The sequence below is a fragment of the Bubalus kerabau genome, chromosome 7, assembly GCF_029407905.1.
Source record: "Bubalus kerabau isolate K-KA32 ecotype Philippines breed swamp buffalo chromosome 7, PCC_UOA_SB_1v2, whole genome shotgun sequence".
NCBI lineage: Eukaryota > Metazoa > Chordata > Mammalia > Artiodactyla > Bovidae > Bubalus > Bubalus kerabau.
This window is the reverse complement of record NC_073630.1, coordinates 71557843-71571781: the sequence shown is the minus strand read 5'-3', so window position 1 is coordinate 71571781 and position 13939 is coordinate 71557843. Positions and strand designations below refer to the sequence as shown.

The following is a 13939-nucleotide window of genomic DNA, read 5'->3' as shown; positions in this document are numbered from 1 at the left end:
TTGTTTTTTTCCTGTGCCAACAGATATGCTGTTGAATGGGTTAGAAATACTATAGAAATGTAATGCTGTAGAAATGTAAAAGGAAGATTATTCTAAACAATACATGTTCATTCACCAGTTTACTAGAAAATGTACTTTGGGGCTGTGTCTGTATGATTCAGTGAATGAAACTGTTACAGAAAGCTTCCCTTTGAATTTGTGAATGGAAAAATTTCCTAATTGTTTTCATTAAGACAAGTAGTATGATTATAACTGCTATTTTTTCTAAAAATGTAAAATCAACAAAATATAGAAAAATTTACCTGCAGAGAACATTGCTTTATCAGCAAGAGATTTAGATTTTTGCAGTGAGCCCAATTATTCTAGCTCAGTGCCATTATACAGCACTTTTAGCAGGTGATATTGTGTGATCCATGATTGCATTAGTCAGCATCGTAAGTTTCCATACTTCTTGAAAGTTGAAATTTGGTAGAAGGTTAAAAAGAATGGCAGAAGATTAAAATGCAGGTTTGTTTTAGATATTGTAAAAATTAAAACATTTATAAAGTAAGAGAAAAAATGAATTTCTAAAAATTAGTGCAGTGGAGTCAGTGTTGATTTATGAATCATTAATTTTATTTCTTAGTTAAAGGGATGATTATAAATTCTTTATTTTAATAAATTTTGCCAGTCAGACAAAGAGGATAATTTGAATAATTATTTGCTGCCTACACTTGAGTATTTGTGCATAGATTTTTCACATCTTCCATAATCTTTGGCAGATTAAAAAAAGTATTTCATTTTCCATTTTCCATACTTATTTTGCCATTATAGATAGGAGCTATGATTATTCTAATTTATTTGAAAATTATTGCATCATTTTGGTCTTTTGCATCATTTAAAGAGGTCTTCCAATATTCACAATAATTTTAATAGAAAGAGAAGTTTTCTGTTATAGATTTCATATCTTACATTGTGGTTTCTTTCTTTAGTTGAAATATTTAATCTTTAGGTCATCACACTTTCCAGTATTCAAGTGTAAGTACAAAATATATATTAAAGTGAAATTTAGGATTTCAAGTTGGAATCTATGAAATAATTTAGCTTAGTCTTTTGACTCAGTGGTATAACCCTTTCGGAGAAGGCAATGGCACCCCACTCCAGTACTCTTGCCTGGAAAATCCCATGGATGGAGGAGCCTCGTAGGCTGCAGTCCATGGGGTCACTAAGGGTCGGACACGACTGAGTGACTTCCCTTTCACTTTTCACTTTCATGCATTGGAGAAGGAAATGGCAACCCACTCCAGTGTTCTTGCCTGGAGAATCCCAGGGACGGGGGAGCCTGGTGGGCTGCCGTCTATGGGGTCGCACAGAGTCGGACATGACTGAAGTGACTCAGCAGCAGCAGCAGCATAGCATTGTGAACTGTGGTGTTGGAGAAGACTCTTGAGAGTCCCTTGGACTGCAAGGAGATCCAACCAGTCCATTCTGAAGGAGATCAGCCCTGGGATTTCTTTGGAAGGAATGATGCTAAAGCTGAAACTCCAGTACTTTGGCCACCTCATGCGAAGAGTTGACTCATTGGAAAAGACTCTGATGCTTGGGAGGGATTGGGGGCAGGAGGAGAAGGGGATGACAGAGGATGAGATGGCTGGATGGCATCACTGACTCGATGGATGTTGAGTCTGAGTGAACTCAGGGAGTTGGTGATGGACAGGGAGGCCTGGAGTGCTGTGATTCATGGGGTCACAAAGAGTCAGACACGACTGAGCGACTGAACTGAACTGAACAATCTTTACCTAAAAACTCAGCAGGAACTCCATTTCTTCATGAAGAAGCTTTTAAATGAATTATATAATAATTAAGTTATTCTTTTTATTATATTGAGCTCAAATCTACCTTGTGCTTAGAACCATAGCTTCTTGTTCTCCTTTTCAGATTATGAAGTATTCCAAGCCTGTAAATATTGAGAGTACTTACATTGAACATCACTGAAACTCATTTTTTCTTAATTTCTGCTCTATTTGTTCAAGATTATAATTTTCTGTATCAATGTATATCAGAGATTTTTATGTCAGGTGTTTTACGGCAGTTAGGGTACTTTAGATTTGTGGCCTTTCTTTTCTTCATTATTCTTGTAATCCTTTTCAGAAAGGAAATGAGGTTAATATGTTACCTGAGCACCTATTCAACTTTCTCTTTTACTTTCTAGACTAAAGTGAAGCAGAGTTGTCCCTGAAGGACCTCATTTGCTCTGAGAATCCTTCCAAGCGCCAGAGCTGGGCCACTGTTCTCTTTATTACACATGGAAGGTCCTAGGTCATTAGTCTTATTGCTGATTTAAAGCCTTGAATCTTTAAAGCTTGTGCTATTTGACTAATTTACAGTCTTCTTTTCAGTGTTGTCAAATGCCATCTGACCTCCTAAGTCACTCTTGTTAAATACAAGCTTATTCTTTTAAAATAAGAAACAACAGGATCGGTCATGTGCCTACCACGACCGCAGTTACCTGACCTCTCTGACCTTGACCATCTCAAAAGTAGTAGTATAGAAGTAGTACAATTTATTCTTTTCAGGACTTCCCCAGTGGTTAAGTCTCTGCCTTCCAGTGCAGGGGGTGTGGTTTAAATCCCTGGTCAGGAAACTAAGGACACACGTGCTGTGGAATGTGAACGCCCCCCAAAAAACTACTCTTCTTATAGATAAACTATTCTCCAAATTAATCAAGTGAAATGAAAATAAAAGTTCCATTTTAGGTAGTCTATATGGAGAGAAGGTAAAAGTACAATTGATCTGCCCCCACCCCCTTGCCGCTGCAAAAAAACCCCATTACCACCAACAAAAAAACTCCAAACTGCCCCTGAACAAAACAAAAATAGCATAAATTTCATTAAATACAGACCAGTGCATGACTGCTCTGCTCACTCTAGGCAAGAAATGATATGCTGTTTGTCACATAAGCTTTATTTGCTTTGAGGGAGAAATGATTACATGAACCTAAGATAACGTATCAAAAGTTATGGTGGGATTGTAGATACCATGTTGTTAGTTCAGTTCAGTTCAGTCGCTCAGTTGTGTCCGACTCTTTGCGACCCCATGAATCGCAGCACGCCAGGCCTCCCTGTCCATCACCAACTCCCAGAGTTCACTCAGACTCAACATCCATCGAGTCAGTGTTGTTAGTAGATGAAGAAATATTTGGTAAAATTTGGTAAAAATTCCATAAGTCTGAATGATAATTGATTATGAATGAGTACATCTATATTAAAGTAATATTTTCATATTTACCAGTTTTGGGGCTTCAGAGATTTGGTTTTAGTCATAATTTATTTGATTATGTGTTGTGAATAAATGAAATATTTTTATATTTTTCTAACTTGGCTAAAGGAATTTCAGATTAAGAAGTTTTAAGTACACAATTAATATTTTAGGAAGTAGTTCTTTCTTTTGGGCTGGGAATTAAATTCATTAAACAGGAAAATAGTAAGAAACAGGATGTGATTTAAAATGAGGTTGATTTGTGGTTCAATGACAAATTAAAAATGTGGCCTATTTAACTTGAAAAATGCACAACCTTTCATGGTAGTAAAAACATGAAACGTATATGATTGCATGTGAGGCCTTATATGTAGGATAACTCCTTCTGGTCATTGGTTTCATTCTTAGTAGTCATCAAATTATTACATATAAGGTATAGTAGTTCATAATCCAGGACCTGCTCAGAGTTATTATAGTTGGACTTTGAAAAATGTGTACCGTAAACAGTGTCTGCAGATGGGATAATATTAGGCCTAGTGGATATATGAACTATTTTGCAAATCTGATTATTTTGGTGAATAAAATGAAAATGGATTTAATTTATTATTGAACAGTTAGGGTATTGATGTATTTGCTCAATTTTTGGCTAGTAAAAGCTTTGTTTGTCGCTGCAAAGAGAAGAAGGGAAGGGGAAAAAAAAACCAACTGTAGATTAAAAGGGATTTAGGAGAAATGGTAACAGTTGCCCGTATGGATTTTGTTTAGCTTTGAATTAGACACTTATGAGACAGTTGGAGAAATATGAGCACTGATTGGTAGTTGATGTAATAAATAAATTATTGTGAGCTAATGGTAGATATTACAATTATATTGCCTTATGTTTATAAAGCAAATCTTTGTCTTAGAAAGAGACATACAGAATGGTCTACAGATAAAGTGGTATAATGCCTGGAATTTGCTTCAGAATGACTCAGAGTGGTGGGATAGAGGTTAAGGGGTAGGTGAAGATGTAAATGCAATAGAATTTGCCATGAGTTGATAAGGGTGGGTTCATCATAATAGTCTCAATAATTTTGTATTAGTTTGAAAATTGTCATAATAAAAACTTAGAAAAAACATAACACTAATTGAAAGAGGATAACTGTAGCACCTGGTTGCTGAGGTCCAGCCCCGGCTGATCCAGGGTATTCGAAGGGGAGACGGTGTCGGCGACTATTTATTTATTTATTCATCAAAGATATAAAGAATGATAGAATGAGGATAGCTCAGTAGGAAAATTCAGTGGAGAAAAGAAGCTGAGTAGCTTGGTTTATGCGGAAAATCAATATAACCTGTGACACCAGGTTAGCTCTGACCACGGAGGCCGCAGGCACCCTCTAGAATAGCAGAAGGTGCCCCACCTTAAGACACCTTCTCAAGTGGGTCTTAGAAGCCCAGGCAAATAAATGGTCACAGAGGATATTCACGCTCCAGATGGAGACTCAGCTGGAAATTGAGGGGAAGAATGACATGGGGAGACCAAGCTTTGGTGAGCAAGGCCCGTAGCTTTATTTTCAACAGGGGCTTTTATACCCTAAGTTACACATAGAGGATAATAGGGGATGCAAAGTCAGCAGTCTTTGATCCTTATCAAAAACTAGGGTTTCTTTCCTGCAAATTTATCATATACAAATGGTTTAGGTGATTTACATCATCTTCTGGCCAGAAGGCCTATTAACATTTTATGACTCTTGACAAAGACTTATCAACAAAGACTTATTTTCTCTAAGAGTAATTATTTTAAGGTTTGGTGCCATCTTCCAAAGATAAAATTGCATTCCTATAGGGCGGATGTGTAATGGGTTTACAACAAAGGAAAGAATTTATTACCTTAAGGGTCTAAAGTTGCTAGCACCAAGGCCACTACTTATTTTTTCTACATACCAACTATATTAATTAATACACATTCAAGGATACAATTCAGGGGATGTGGAAACTTGGCAGCAAGCATTGGCTCATCAATGAAATCTTTTACTAGCTTTATTCTGACAGTTTCTAACTCTCTGAGAGGCTCTAAGCTATTTGAATATCTTAAGCTTCCCGTGCCTCTCGAGGCTGGGAGACTGTAAACAATCGTATGCATAGCTGTAGGAGTCCGGGTAAACTTGTCAGGCGAGTTAGAGAGCCATCTGAGGGGTTTGGATTTAAACACTCCTAATTGCCCAGGAACTTTATTAATTGGAGCTGTAAGTTAACTCTTCGACAGAGAGAGCGAGATGGTGGTGGGGGACAGCCCCCAGTAAAGTCAGAGGTGAGAGCACAAAGCAATAAAGTAGGCAGACTCTGGTTTTTTGGGGGTAGATGCTCGAGAATATCCAGGGGGACTCCCGAGGCTCGATCCCGCCTTTGCGTATGCCGAGCCTCCTTCCTCATGACCTTTGTCACGAGTGGAATGCCTCTCGCCGGCTCCCAGCACGTAGTGACCCTGCAATATAATATATTCATAAGTAAGGGTGGATGTGGGTCACACACAGATGTACTTATTATAAACATGTCTAATGTATCAATCTCATATTTTGTTTTTCTTCAGAGCTGAAGCCATTTATTTAATCTTGGATGATTAACACCTAAATGCTTAATTCTCAAAACTGCTCAAGAGTCCCACAGCCAGGATTAGATGATCCAGCTTACCACCAAGAAATTATTGTCTTGAATTCCACGGTAAGATTATAATAAATATTCTAAAGGTGAAATAGTGACTTACAGGTCTCAAAAGATTTTTAAATGCTGTCTTTGAGTGACTAGCCCTGTTAGTTATAATTTATAACTGTTACAATTTCTTAATTCTTTAACCGTTATAGCAAGAGTTCAAAGTTTTGATAATCAACCAAAGATCTTAGAAATAAATAGCTTTATGGCATTTCGCTGTCATAGATTCAGCTAGTAATGGATATTGCAGGCCCATGCTTTATCCCTCGCTGTTATGTCTCAGGGACGGTCCTCCAAAAGCTGACACTGAAAAGGAGTTTGGCTCCTAGATGTTTATTAGGAATCCACACCTGCAAAGAAAGGACGTTATTGGACAGAAGAAATTGAAGCATATTGCAGGCTCAACAAAACCTTGGCCAAGCCAAACAGGGAGTCTTGTAGTTGTGAGAGTTAAGCTTCCTGGGGATGAAGATAAATCCTTAGTGCGTTCGCATCATGCACAGGCTATTAAAGAAGCTACTCAGCAAACATTTGTTGAAAGAAGGAAGTCTGAAAAAAATCTTGTGGTCTCTCCTATATCACCTAATCCTTGCCCTTTCTTTTTCCAACTGAAAGTGTAGTTTAGAACAGTGAGGTTAACAGTGACATGCGTGGTTGTCTTGTGTATCGTGAACAAACATGAAGGTAACTTGCCCTCATAATCAGCGTGTGTTTGTTGCACACTACTGTATTCCTGGGCTCCACAGATAAGGAAGACCTACAAAGGGACCTGAGAAAAACAACGCACATAAGTTTCAATGTGCTGGCTTCTCTCGTAGCTCAGTTGGTAAAGAATCAGCCTGCAGTGTAGGAGATCCTGGTTCGATTCCTGGGTTGGAAAGATCCCCTGGAGAAGGGATAGACTCCCACTCCACTATTCTTGGGCTTCCCTTGTGGCTCAGCTGGTACAGAATCTCCCTGCAATGTGGGAGACCTGGGTTCAATCCCTGGGTTGGGAAGATCCCCTGGAGAAGGGAAAGGGCTACCCACTTCAGTATTCTGGCCTGGAGAATTCCATGGACTATGTATAGTCCATGGGGTTGCAAAGAGCTGGACATGAGGGACTTGAACTAAGTTTTAAAGAACAAGAGACCATATCAGTAGAGAGGAAATAAACAAAAGGACAGCATGAATCTAGAGGGTATATATTAAGTGAAGTAAGTCGGGCAGAGGAATACAAATACCATGTGATTTCACTTATATGTGGAATCTCAAAAAAAGTAACACACATAAATCCGAAATAGCTCATAGACACAGAGAACAAACAGGGGCTTGCCAAAGGGGAGGGCATGGGGATATAGGTGAGATAGGTGAGGGAGATCAAGAGGTACAAATTTCTAGTTATAAAATAAGTCATGGAGATGTAATGTATAGCATAGGAATATAGTCAGTAATATTGTAGTAATGCTGTGTGTGTGACAGGTGGTAACTAGACTTACCATGGTGATCATTTCATAATTATCCATATAAAAATGTTGAATCACTATCTTGTACACCTGAAACTAATATAATATTATAAGCCAGTTGTCCTTCAGTTTAAAAAATATGAATGAGGTGGGATGGAAGAAACAAAAATAAAAACCTGGGAAGATACAGGGATAACTTCTAGGTTATTAAAGGACATGGATTATGGTTCTGACCAGTTTGTTTTTGCAGTGTGTTGGCAATAGGATGATCACATATGAATTTTTATCCTTCTGTGCTCCAGGGTTAAGAGAGAATCTACTTCTGGGAAGGATTTTTTTTAAGTCAGTGTTTCTTTCTAGTTGGTATAGTCTTGCTTTAGGGCAAGAAACTTTAGTCCTTTATTTGACTTCCTTGTTTTTTTTCCCCTTCTTTTTACTGTAGAATTCCATGAGAGAGGATTTGTGTGAATAAATCCTCTAAATTTCCTCTGAACCTTTATAATATGTTAATGCTTTATGTATAGAGGATTTTTACTTAATATCTTTTAAGTGAATGAAATAGAGAATAATTGACTTCCTTATTAATGTTAAGGATTAAAAACTCATCTATTCAGACCCTGGTGGCTCAGATAGTAAAGAATCTGCCTGCAATGCTGGAGACTTGGGTTCGATCCCTGGGTTGGGTAGATCCCCTGGAGGAGGGCATGGCAACACACTCCAGTATTCTTGCCTGGAGAATCCCCCTGGACAGAGGAGCCTGGTGGGTTATACTCCATGGGGTTGCAAAGAGTCAGACATAACTGAGTGACTAAGCACATCACAATTCAGACCAGAAATTTACTTGTTTTTATATTACAGCAATTTCCTTGATATCTATGTAGACAACTTTATGCTTCATCTTTTAATATATGTAGATCATTTCTCTTCCTACTGAGTGCTGGAAGAAAAAGATTGTGTTTCACTAAATGAATCAGATTTTTTTTTCCTCTTAAGTGTGTATCCTTCGAAGTTATCAATTTGACTACTTAGGGAAGTTTATCTTATCTGTTCCTTTTTGTTTGTTTTTGTTTCTTTCTTGGTCACTTAGTAACCCCACCAGAGGGCAGGCAAAGAAAGGGAGAAAAGAAGATATTAAAGTGCACAAAGTCTTATTTAGTACCTTTCACTGGCACATTTTATCATGCTTCTGGATTACAATAAGGCAGTAGGATCAGTTACTTTTGCTATTTTAAAATATTTAATAGGATGCTTAGTAATTTGGAAATAAATTATGTAAGGTTGATTACTGGGTTTATTGAATTAAATATTTATACTTTAAACTCTTCAATTTTATTTTCTTAGATTCATATATTTTAAATTATCAATTTTTTTTTTAGTAATTCATCCCAAGATTTCCTTTGCTACTGTAGATAACTTATGATTTTAAGATTATAACTTATGATTGATTATAATGAAGTTTTTTTGGTGTGTGTTTAAAAGTACATTGGTACAAATTGGTAAAGAATCTATCTGCAATGCAGGAGACCTGGGTTTGATTACTGGGTCAGGAAGATTCCCTGGAGAAGGAAATGGCAACCCACTTCAGTATTCTTGCCTGGAGAATTCCCATGGACAGAGGAGCCTGGCAGGCTACAGTCCATGGGGTTGCAAGAGTCGGACATGACTTAGTGACTAAACCACCACCACCACAGATGTATTAGAAAAGATAAACTTTTAAATGAAACAACCACCAGAAGGTAAAGCAGAACCACAGCAGCAGAAAATAAAATAAAAGTACATTGGGATGTTCATAATACAGTATAGTTTTAAATTACTCTTTTTCACCTTCTATAAAACTTGATCTTCCTGCAGTCTGCTAGTGAATTTCCAGAATGATCAGAATTATCTTTTGAATTCAAGTTACTGTTTCACATTTCAGCTGTTTAAGTGTGTTTAAAATAAGACACACCTCAGACCAAAGTAAATTTGTCCTAACATTATCACAGTGTAGGTTTTCAAAGTCTAAACGTTAAACTAGATGGATGCTAAGCATTTTATAGTCTCAGTATTGCTGTTACCACCCATTGTACGTGTACTTGTATATGTGTATATGTACATATTAAGTGCAGTTTCACAGTTGGTAGCTGTTTGACTTCTTATCAGTATGAACAGCAAATGTCCTAAAAATCAGCTTCAAAACAGCTGGTAGTTGACCCACCTAAGTTCACATGACGTTTCTTTGCTCTTTGACACAAAGAGTGAACCTTACCTTCTCATCAAGGAAGTTGGTACAAATACCTTTCTGCGTACTTGTGGGTCCAGTAATGTAGAAGAACCTTAATATGGAATTTTTGAAAAGACTTGCTCCTCCTGTTGTTTCGGGAGATATGGTTTTGGGCCCTGGAGAGAGTTTTCAGGAAAGTTCTCCAAGGTTACTGAAATTGAAACGTCTCGGTTTGCTTTCATCAGAGAAGACAATAGGTCAGGAAGGTGGAATCCATGTCTGTCACAGTCATTATGACAAACACCAACATCAACAAGGAGGTAAAGTAAAGATGTGTTTTCAACCCTTTAATAAAAAGTATTTTAGAAAAGTAAAATTATTTTTACAAGTATGCATTCTAGTGAGCATAAATCTTTATTTGAAAATTAAGTTTAAATATTAAAAAAATTTTTAAATAGAGTAAATATATAGTTGGCATAAATGTTTTTAGCATCAGAAATTTTGCTTAGGATTTAGATGGAGAAATATTGATTGCTTCGAGTTGAGATGGAGAAATATTGATTGCTTCGAGTTGAGATGGAGAAATATTGATTGCTGTAGATCAAGATAAAGCCATTAATGAAGTTAACAGTTTAGTGATTGTGGAAAATATTTTGATTATGCTTATTGACAAAAATGTTATTGTTGCAACTTATACGATATATAAGTGAAAAAGAAGATACTGAGTTTTATCTATCGTTACAGAAATCACTTTTTTAGAAGTCCCATTCTTTTGTTCTAAAAGATAAGGAGTATTTAAGGTGAACTATAAAAAAAAAAATCCCGCAACTTTGAATATAATTGTGATTATTTTGTGTCACAGTACCTTTGTTTCATATAGTTCTGCAAAGTTGAATATAATGCATTTTAAAGTTTGAGAGCATGGTACTCATGCGTTAGGAGAAAAATCAGATTTGCATATAGTAGCTAGAAAATATTTTTTAAAAAAGAAAATCTTTAGGAAGATGATGAAAAATGCCTGCTTTAATATTTTGATTAAAACACTTTAAGATATTAAAATGTTCTTTATGATTATTGATTTTTATTATAGGGAATACTTAACTGCTTGTATAAATTAACATAATATTTAGTAGAAAGAAAAGATTTTCTCTAAATCCTTTGGAAATTTGATTTATAGCTGTTTTACATGTGTATTTAATATGCACTTATGCATTTTATTTATAGAATTTAAAAATGATATTTACTATCTAAACTGTTTCAATACTTGCTTTTTCATTTAATGCATCATAAACATTTTTCTGTCTCATTTAAACTATGCACTCCATTGTGTGATACAATAGTTTATTCTTATTGATGAACACTTAGAGTGACTTTAGTTGTAAAATATTAGAAGTAATTATTTAATAAATATCCATTTATTTTTTATTACTTTATTATCCATTTATTGTATTACTTTAGGCCTTTGTATGATTGCTTCTTAGTATAAATCTCTGTGTGCACTGAAAATTTTGGTAAGGCCAAGTTACCTTTCAAAGGTATTTCAGTTTAAGCTCCCCAGGGCAGTATCCCTATTTCTTTGTATTCTCCTTAACACTATTTCTTGTCAGTTTGAAAAATAGAGTCATATTTAGAAGAAGCCATACTTTCTGTTAAAATATTATGTAGAAGAAAAGAGAAGGAACTTTTAAGAAGAAATAAATATTGAATGTACTGGTAGTAGAAGTTATTTTTTTTATACTCTTCACTTTTGAGTCTATAAAATGGAGGTGAGACCACTGATGGTTAGTGACTCTTTAGTTCAGTTCAGTTCAGTCTCTCAGTTGTGTCTGACTCTTTGCGACCCCATGGACTGCAGCACACCAGTCTTCCCTGTTCATTACCAACTCCTGGAGCTTATTCAAACTCATGTCCATTGAGTCAGTGATGCCATCCAACCATCTCATCCTCTGTCGTCCCCTTCTCCTCCCGCCTTCAATCTTTCTCAGCATTGGGGTCTTTTCAAATGAGTCAGTTCTTCGCATCAGGTGGCTAAAGTATTGGAGTTTCAGCTTTAGCATCAGTTCTTCCAATGAATATTCAGGACTGATTTCCTTTAGGATTGACTGGTTGAATCTCCGTGCAGTCCAAGAGACTCTCAAGAGTCTTCTCCAACACCACAAATCAAAAGCATCAATTCTTTGGTGCTCAGTTTTCTTTATAGTCCATCTCTCACATCCATCCATACATGACTACTGGAAAAACCATAGCTTTGACTAGATGGAACTTTGTTGGCAAAGTAATGTTTCTGCTTTTTAATATGCTGTCTAGGTTGGTCATAGCTTTTCTTCCAAGAAACAACTGTCTTTTAGTTTCATGGCTGCAGTCACCATCTGCAGTGATTTTGGAGCCCCCAAAATAAAGTGACTCTTAATTTCAATTAAAATCTGTGAATCATTCAGCAGTTAGTTTTGTGTTCAATAATGTAGATATGCATAAATAAGCAATATGAATATATTAGTATATGCAGTTATTTATGGTATTAGAAATTTAGTCTTTAGCTTTCAATCTTGAATCATTTAATTGCTTTCTTCACTGTCAGTTCAGTTTAGTTGCTCAGTCGTGTCTGACTCTTTGCAGCCCCACGGACTGCAGCACTCCAGGCTTCCCTGTCCATCACCAGCTCTCAGAGCTTGCTCAAACTCATATATAAGGGACCTGTGTTTAAATGTAATATCCTATGCCCATTAGTTTAATATGGCTCCTTTTTTATTTTAAAAGACTACTTTACATATTTTTGGACATAGTATATATGTTATAAATTATAATAATGAGATTTTATAATTTATATTAATTTGCAAAAAAGCATTCGATTTGACAGTTAAAAGACTTTCTTTACTGTATATCATGTTTACCAATCAGTCAAAATAAAGCAAAATTATGGAACTGAAACAACTGAAGAATCTGTTGTTTGACGTTTCAGAGGCTACAGGTCCTTTGTGGAATTGCTCTTACCTCGTTTTTCTCTTCAAAAATAAATCTCAACTTTAGGAAATGACTATTAAAATTAATTTAATGGACTTCTTTGGCAATATCTGTACAAAGATTTGGTTTCTTAAATTTCACTTTACCAATAAAGTCCTTTTCTTAATCTCAAAAGTTGATACTGTGTTTTACACTAGTCTATGCACATGATTAACACCAGTCTACACATAGATTCCTTACAACTCAGCGTGAATAAATTTTACCTCCTGTTTGCTGGTGGTTCTGGGATAGAGATAATGCAATAGTTTATTCAGAAGTGATGCAAAGAACTGGGTACAGTTCTTCTAAAGGGTGTTACAGTTTTGCTTATTTAATGAAAGGAGAAGCCAAGAGTATGAAGAGATTTCATATCAGTAGTGCAAAGAAGGAAGTACTCTTTTAGAGAAAAACTGGTATGTAATCTCATAGCTTTGTACTTGGGTCAGTTGTTTCCAACTTCTTTCATTGTTCATCCAAAATAAAAGTTATTTCTAAGGAATTTAGATTGGATTGGATCAATCATATGGATTGGTAATTGTACTTTTGTGAGAGGACAAATTGAGAGTAAGTTTGCAGTATATAGAAATTGACCTTGTGTCTTTTAACTCCAGAAGTATTTATAGATGTTTACGGTTTCTTTAAAAAACATATGCATATTTGCAGGGGTTGATATTTGGAAGAACATTTTTCTTTGCTTTTGATAAATTTTTTCATTTTTTAAACTTTCTCTAAACATTAGCTAACCTGATGTTTTAAAAGTTGATAGAAATTCTCAAACAACCCACTGAATTTACCTAAAATCTTCTATTTCTCTGTAGAATATATTAACAATTGCTTGTAGTACACTGCACACCGTTTAAATCCCCTGCCACCACTTCTGCTCCTAACAAGTTTAGTTGTGGGCTTACCAAGACTTGTGTTTTCAACCAAACTTGTTTATGCCAATTATACTTGTAATTGTGATCATGTATTTTAATTAGGTATCACATAACTCAGGAAAATCTGAGGCTGAAAAGAAAGTTATTTTGGTATAAACAAAGTTGAATACTTTGGTTATACTCCACAGAAGTGAATTCCTCAAGAAAATTTGTTTTAAATTACACATAGGTCAGAGAAGTGTTCAAGAAGGATTTTGCCCTTAGAGCCCTTTAACTTCCCACTCCACTTTGAAGAAATTGAGACTGGGTTATCATAGGTGATGTACATGGACTGGAATCTAGACGAGAAAGACAATAGTTGAGTAATCAGCAAATTCACCTTAAGAGACAAGGACTTGGCACTACATCAGAAAGCTAGGGAATAAACATGGATTTTATGTTTAGGTTAAAACTTTTAACTTAAAAGTTAACTTGATTTTCCCCTCCTG

General features: G+C 35.9%; 1 protein-coding gene across 9 annotated transcripts in view; it reads left to right on the top strand.

Moving 5' to 3' along the window:
• Positions 1-13939, top strand: part of FRYL (FRY like transcription coactivator) — a 264479-nt gene that overhangs the window by 68435 nt on the left and 182105 nt on the right. Inside the window, exon 4 of one of the 9 annotated variants that reach the window (XM_055588517.1) lies at positions 5807-5937. The exons of the other annotated variants lie outside the window; for them this stretch is intronic. The gene's annotated coding sequence lies outside the window, so the exon portion shown is untranslated. The remainder of the gene's footprint in view (positions 1-5806; positions 5938-13939) is intronic. 9 annotated transcript variants of the gene reach the window in all.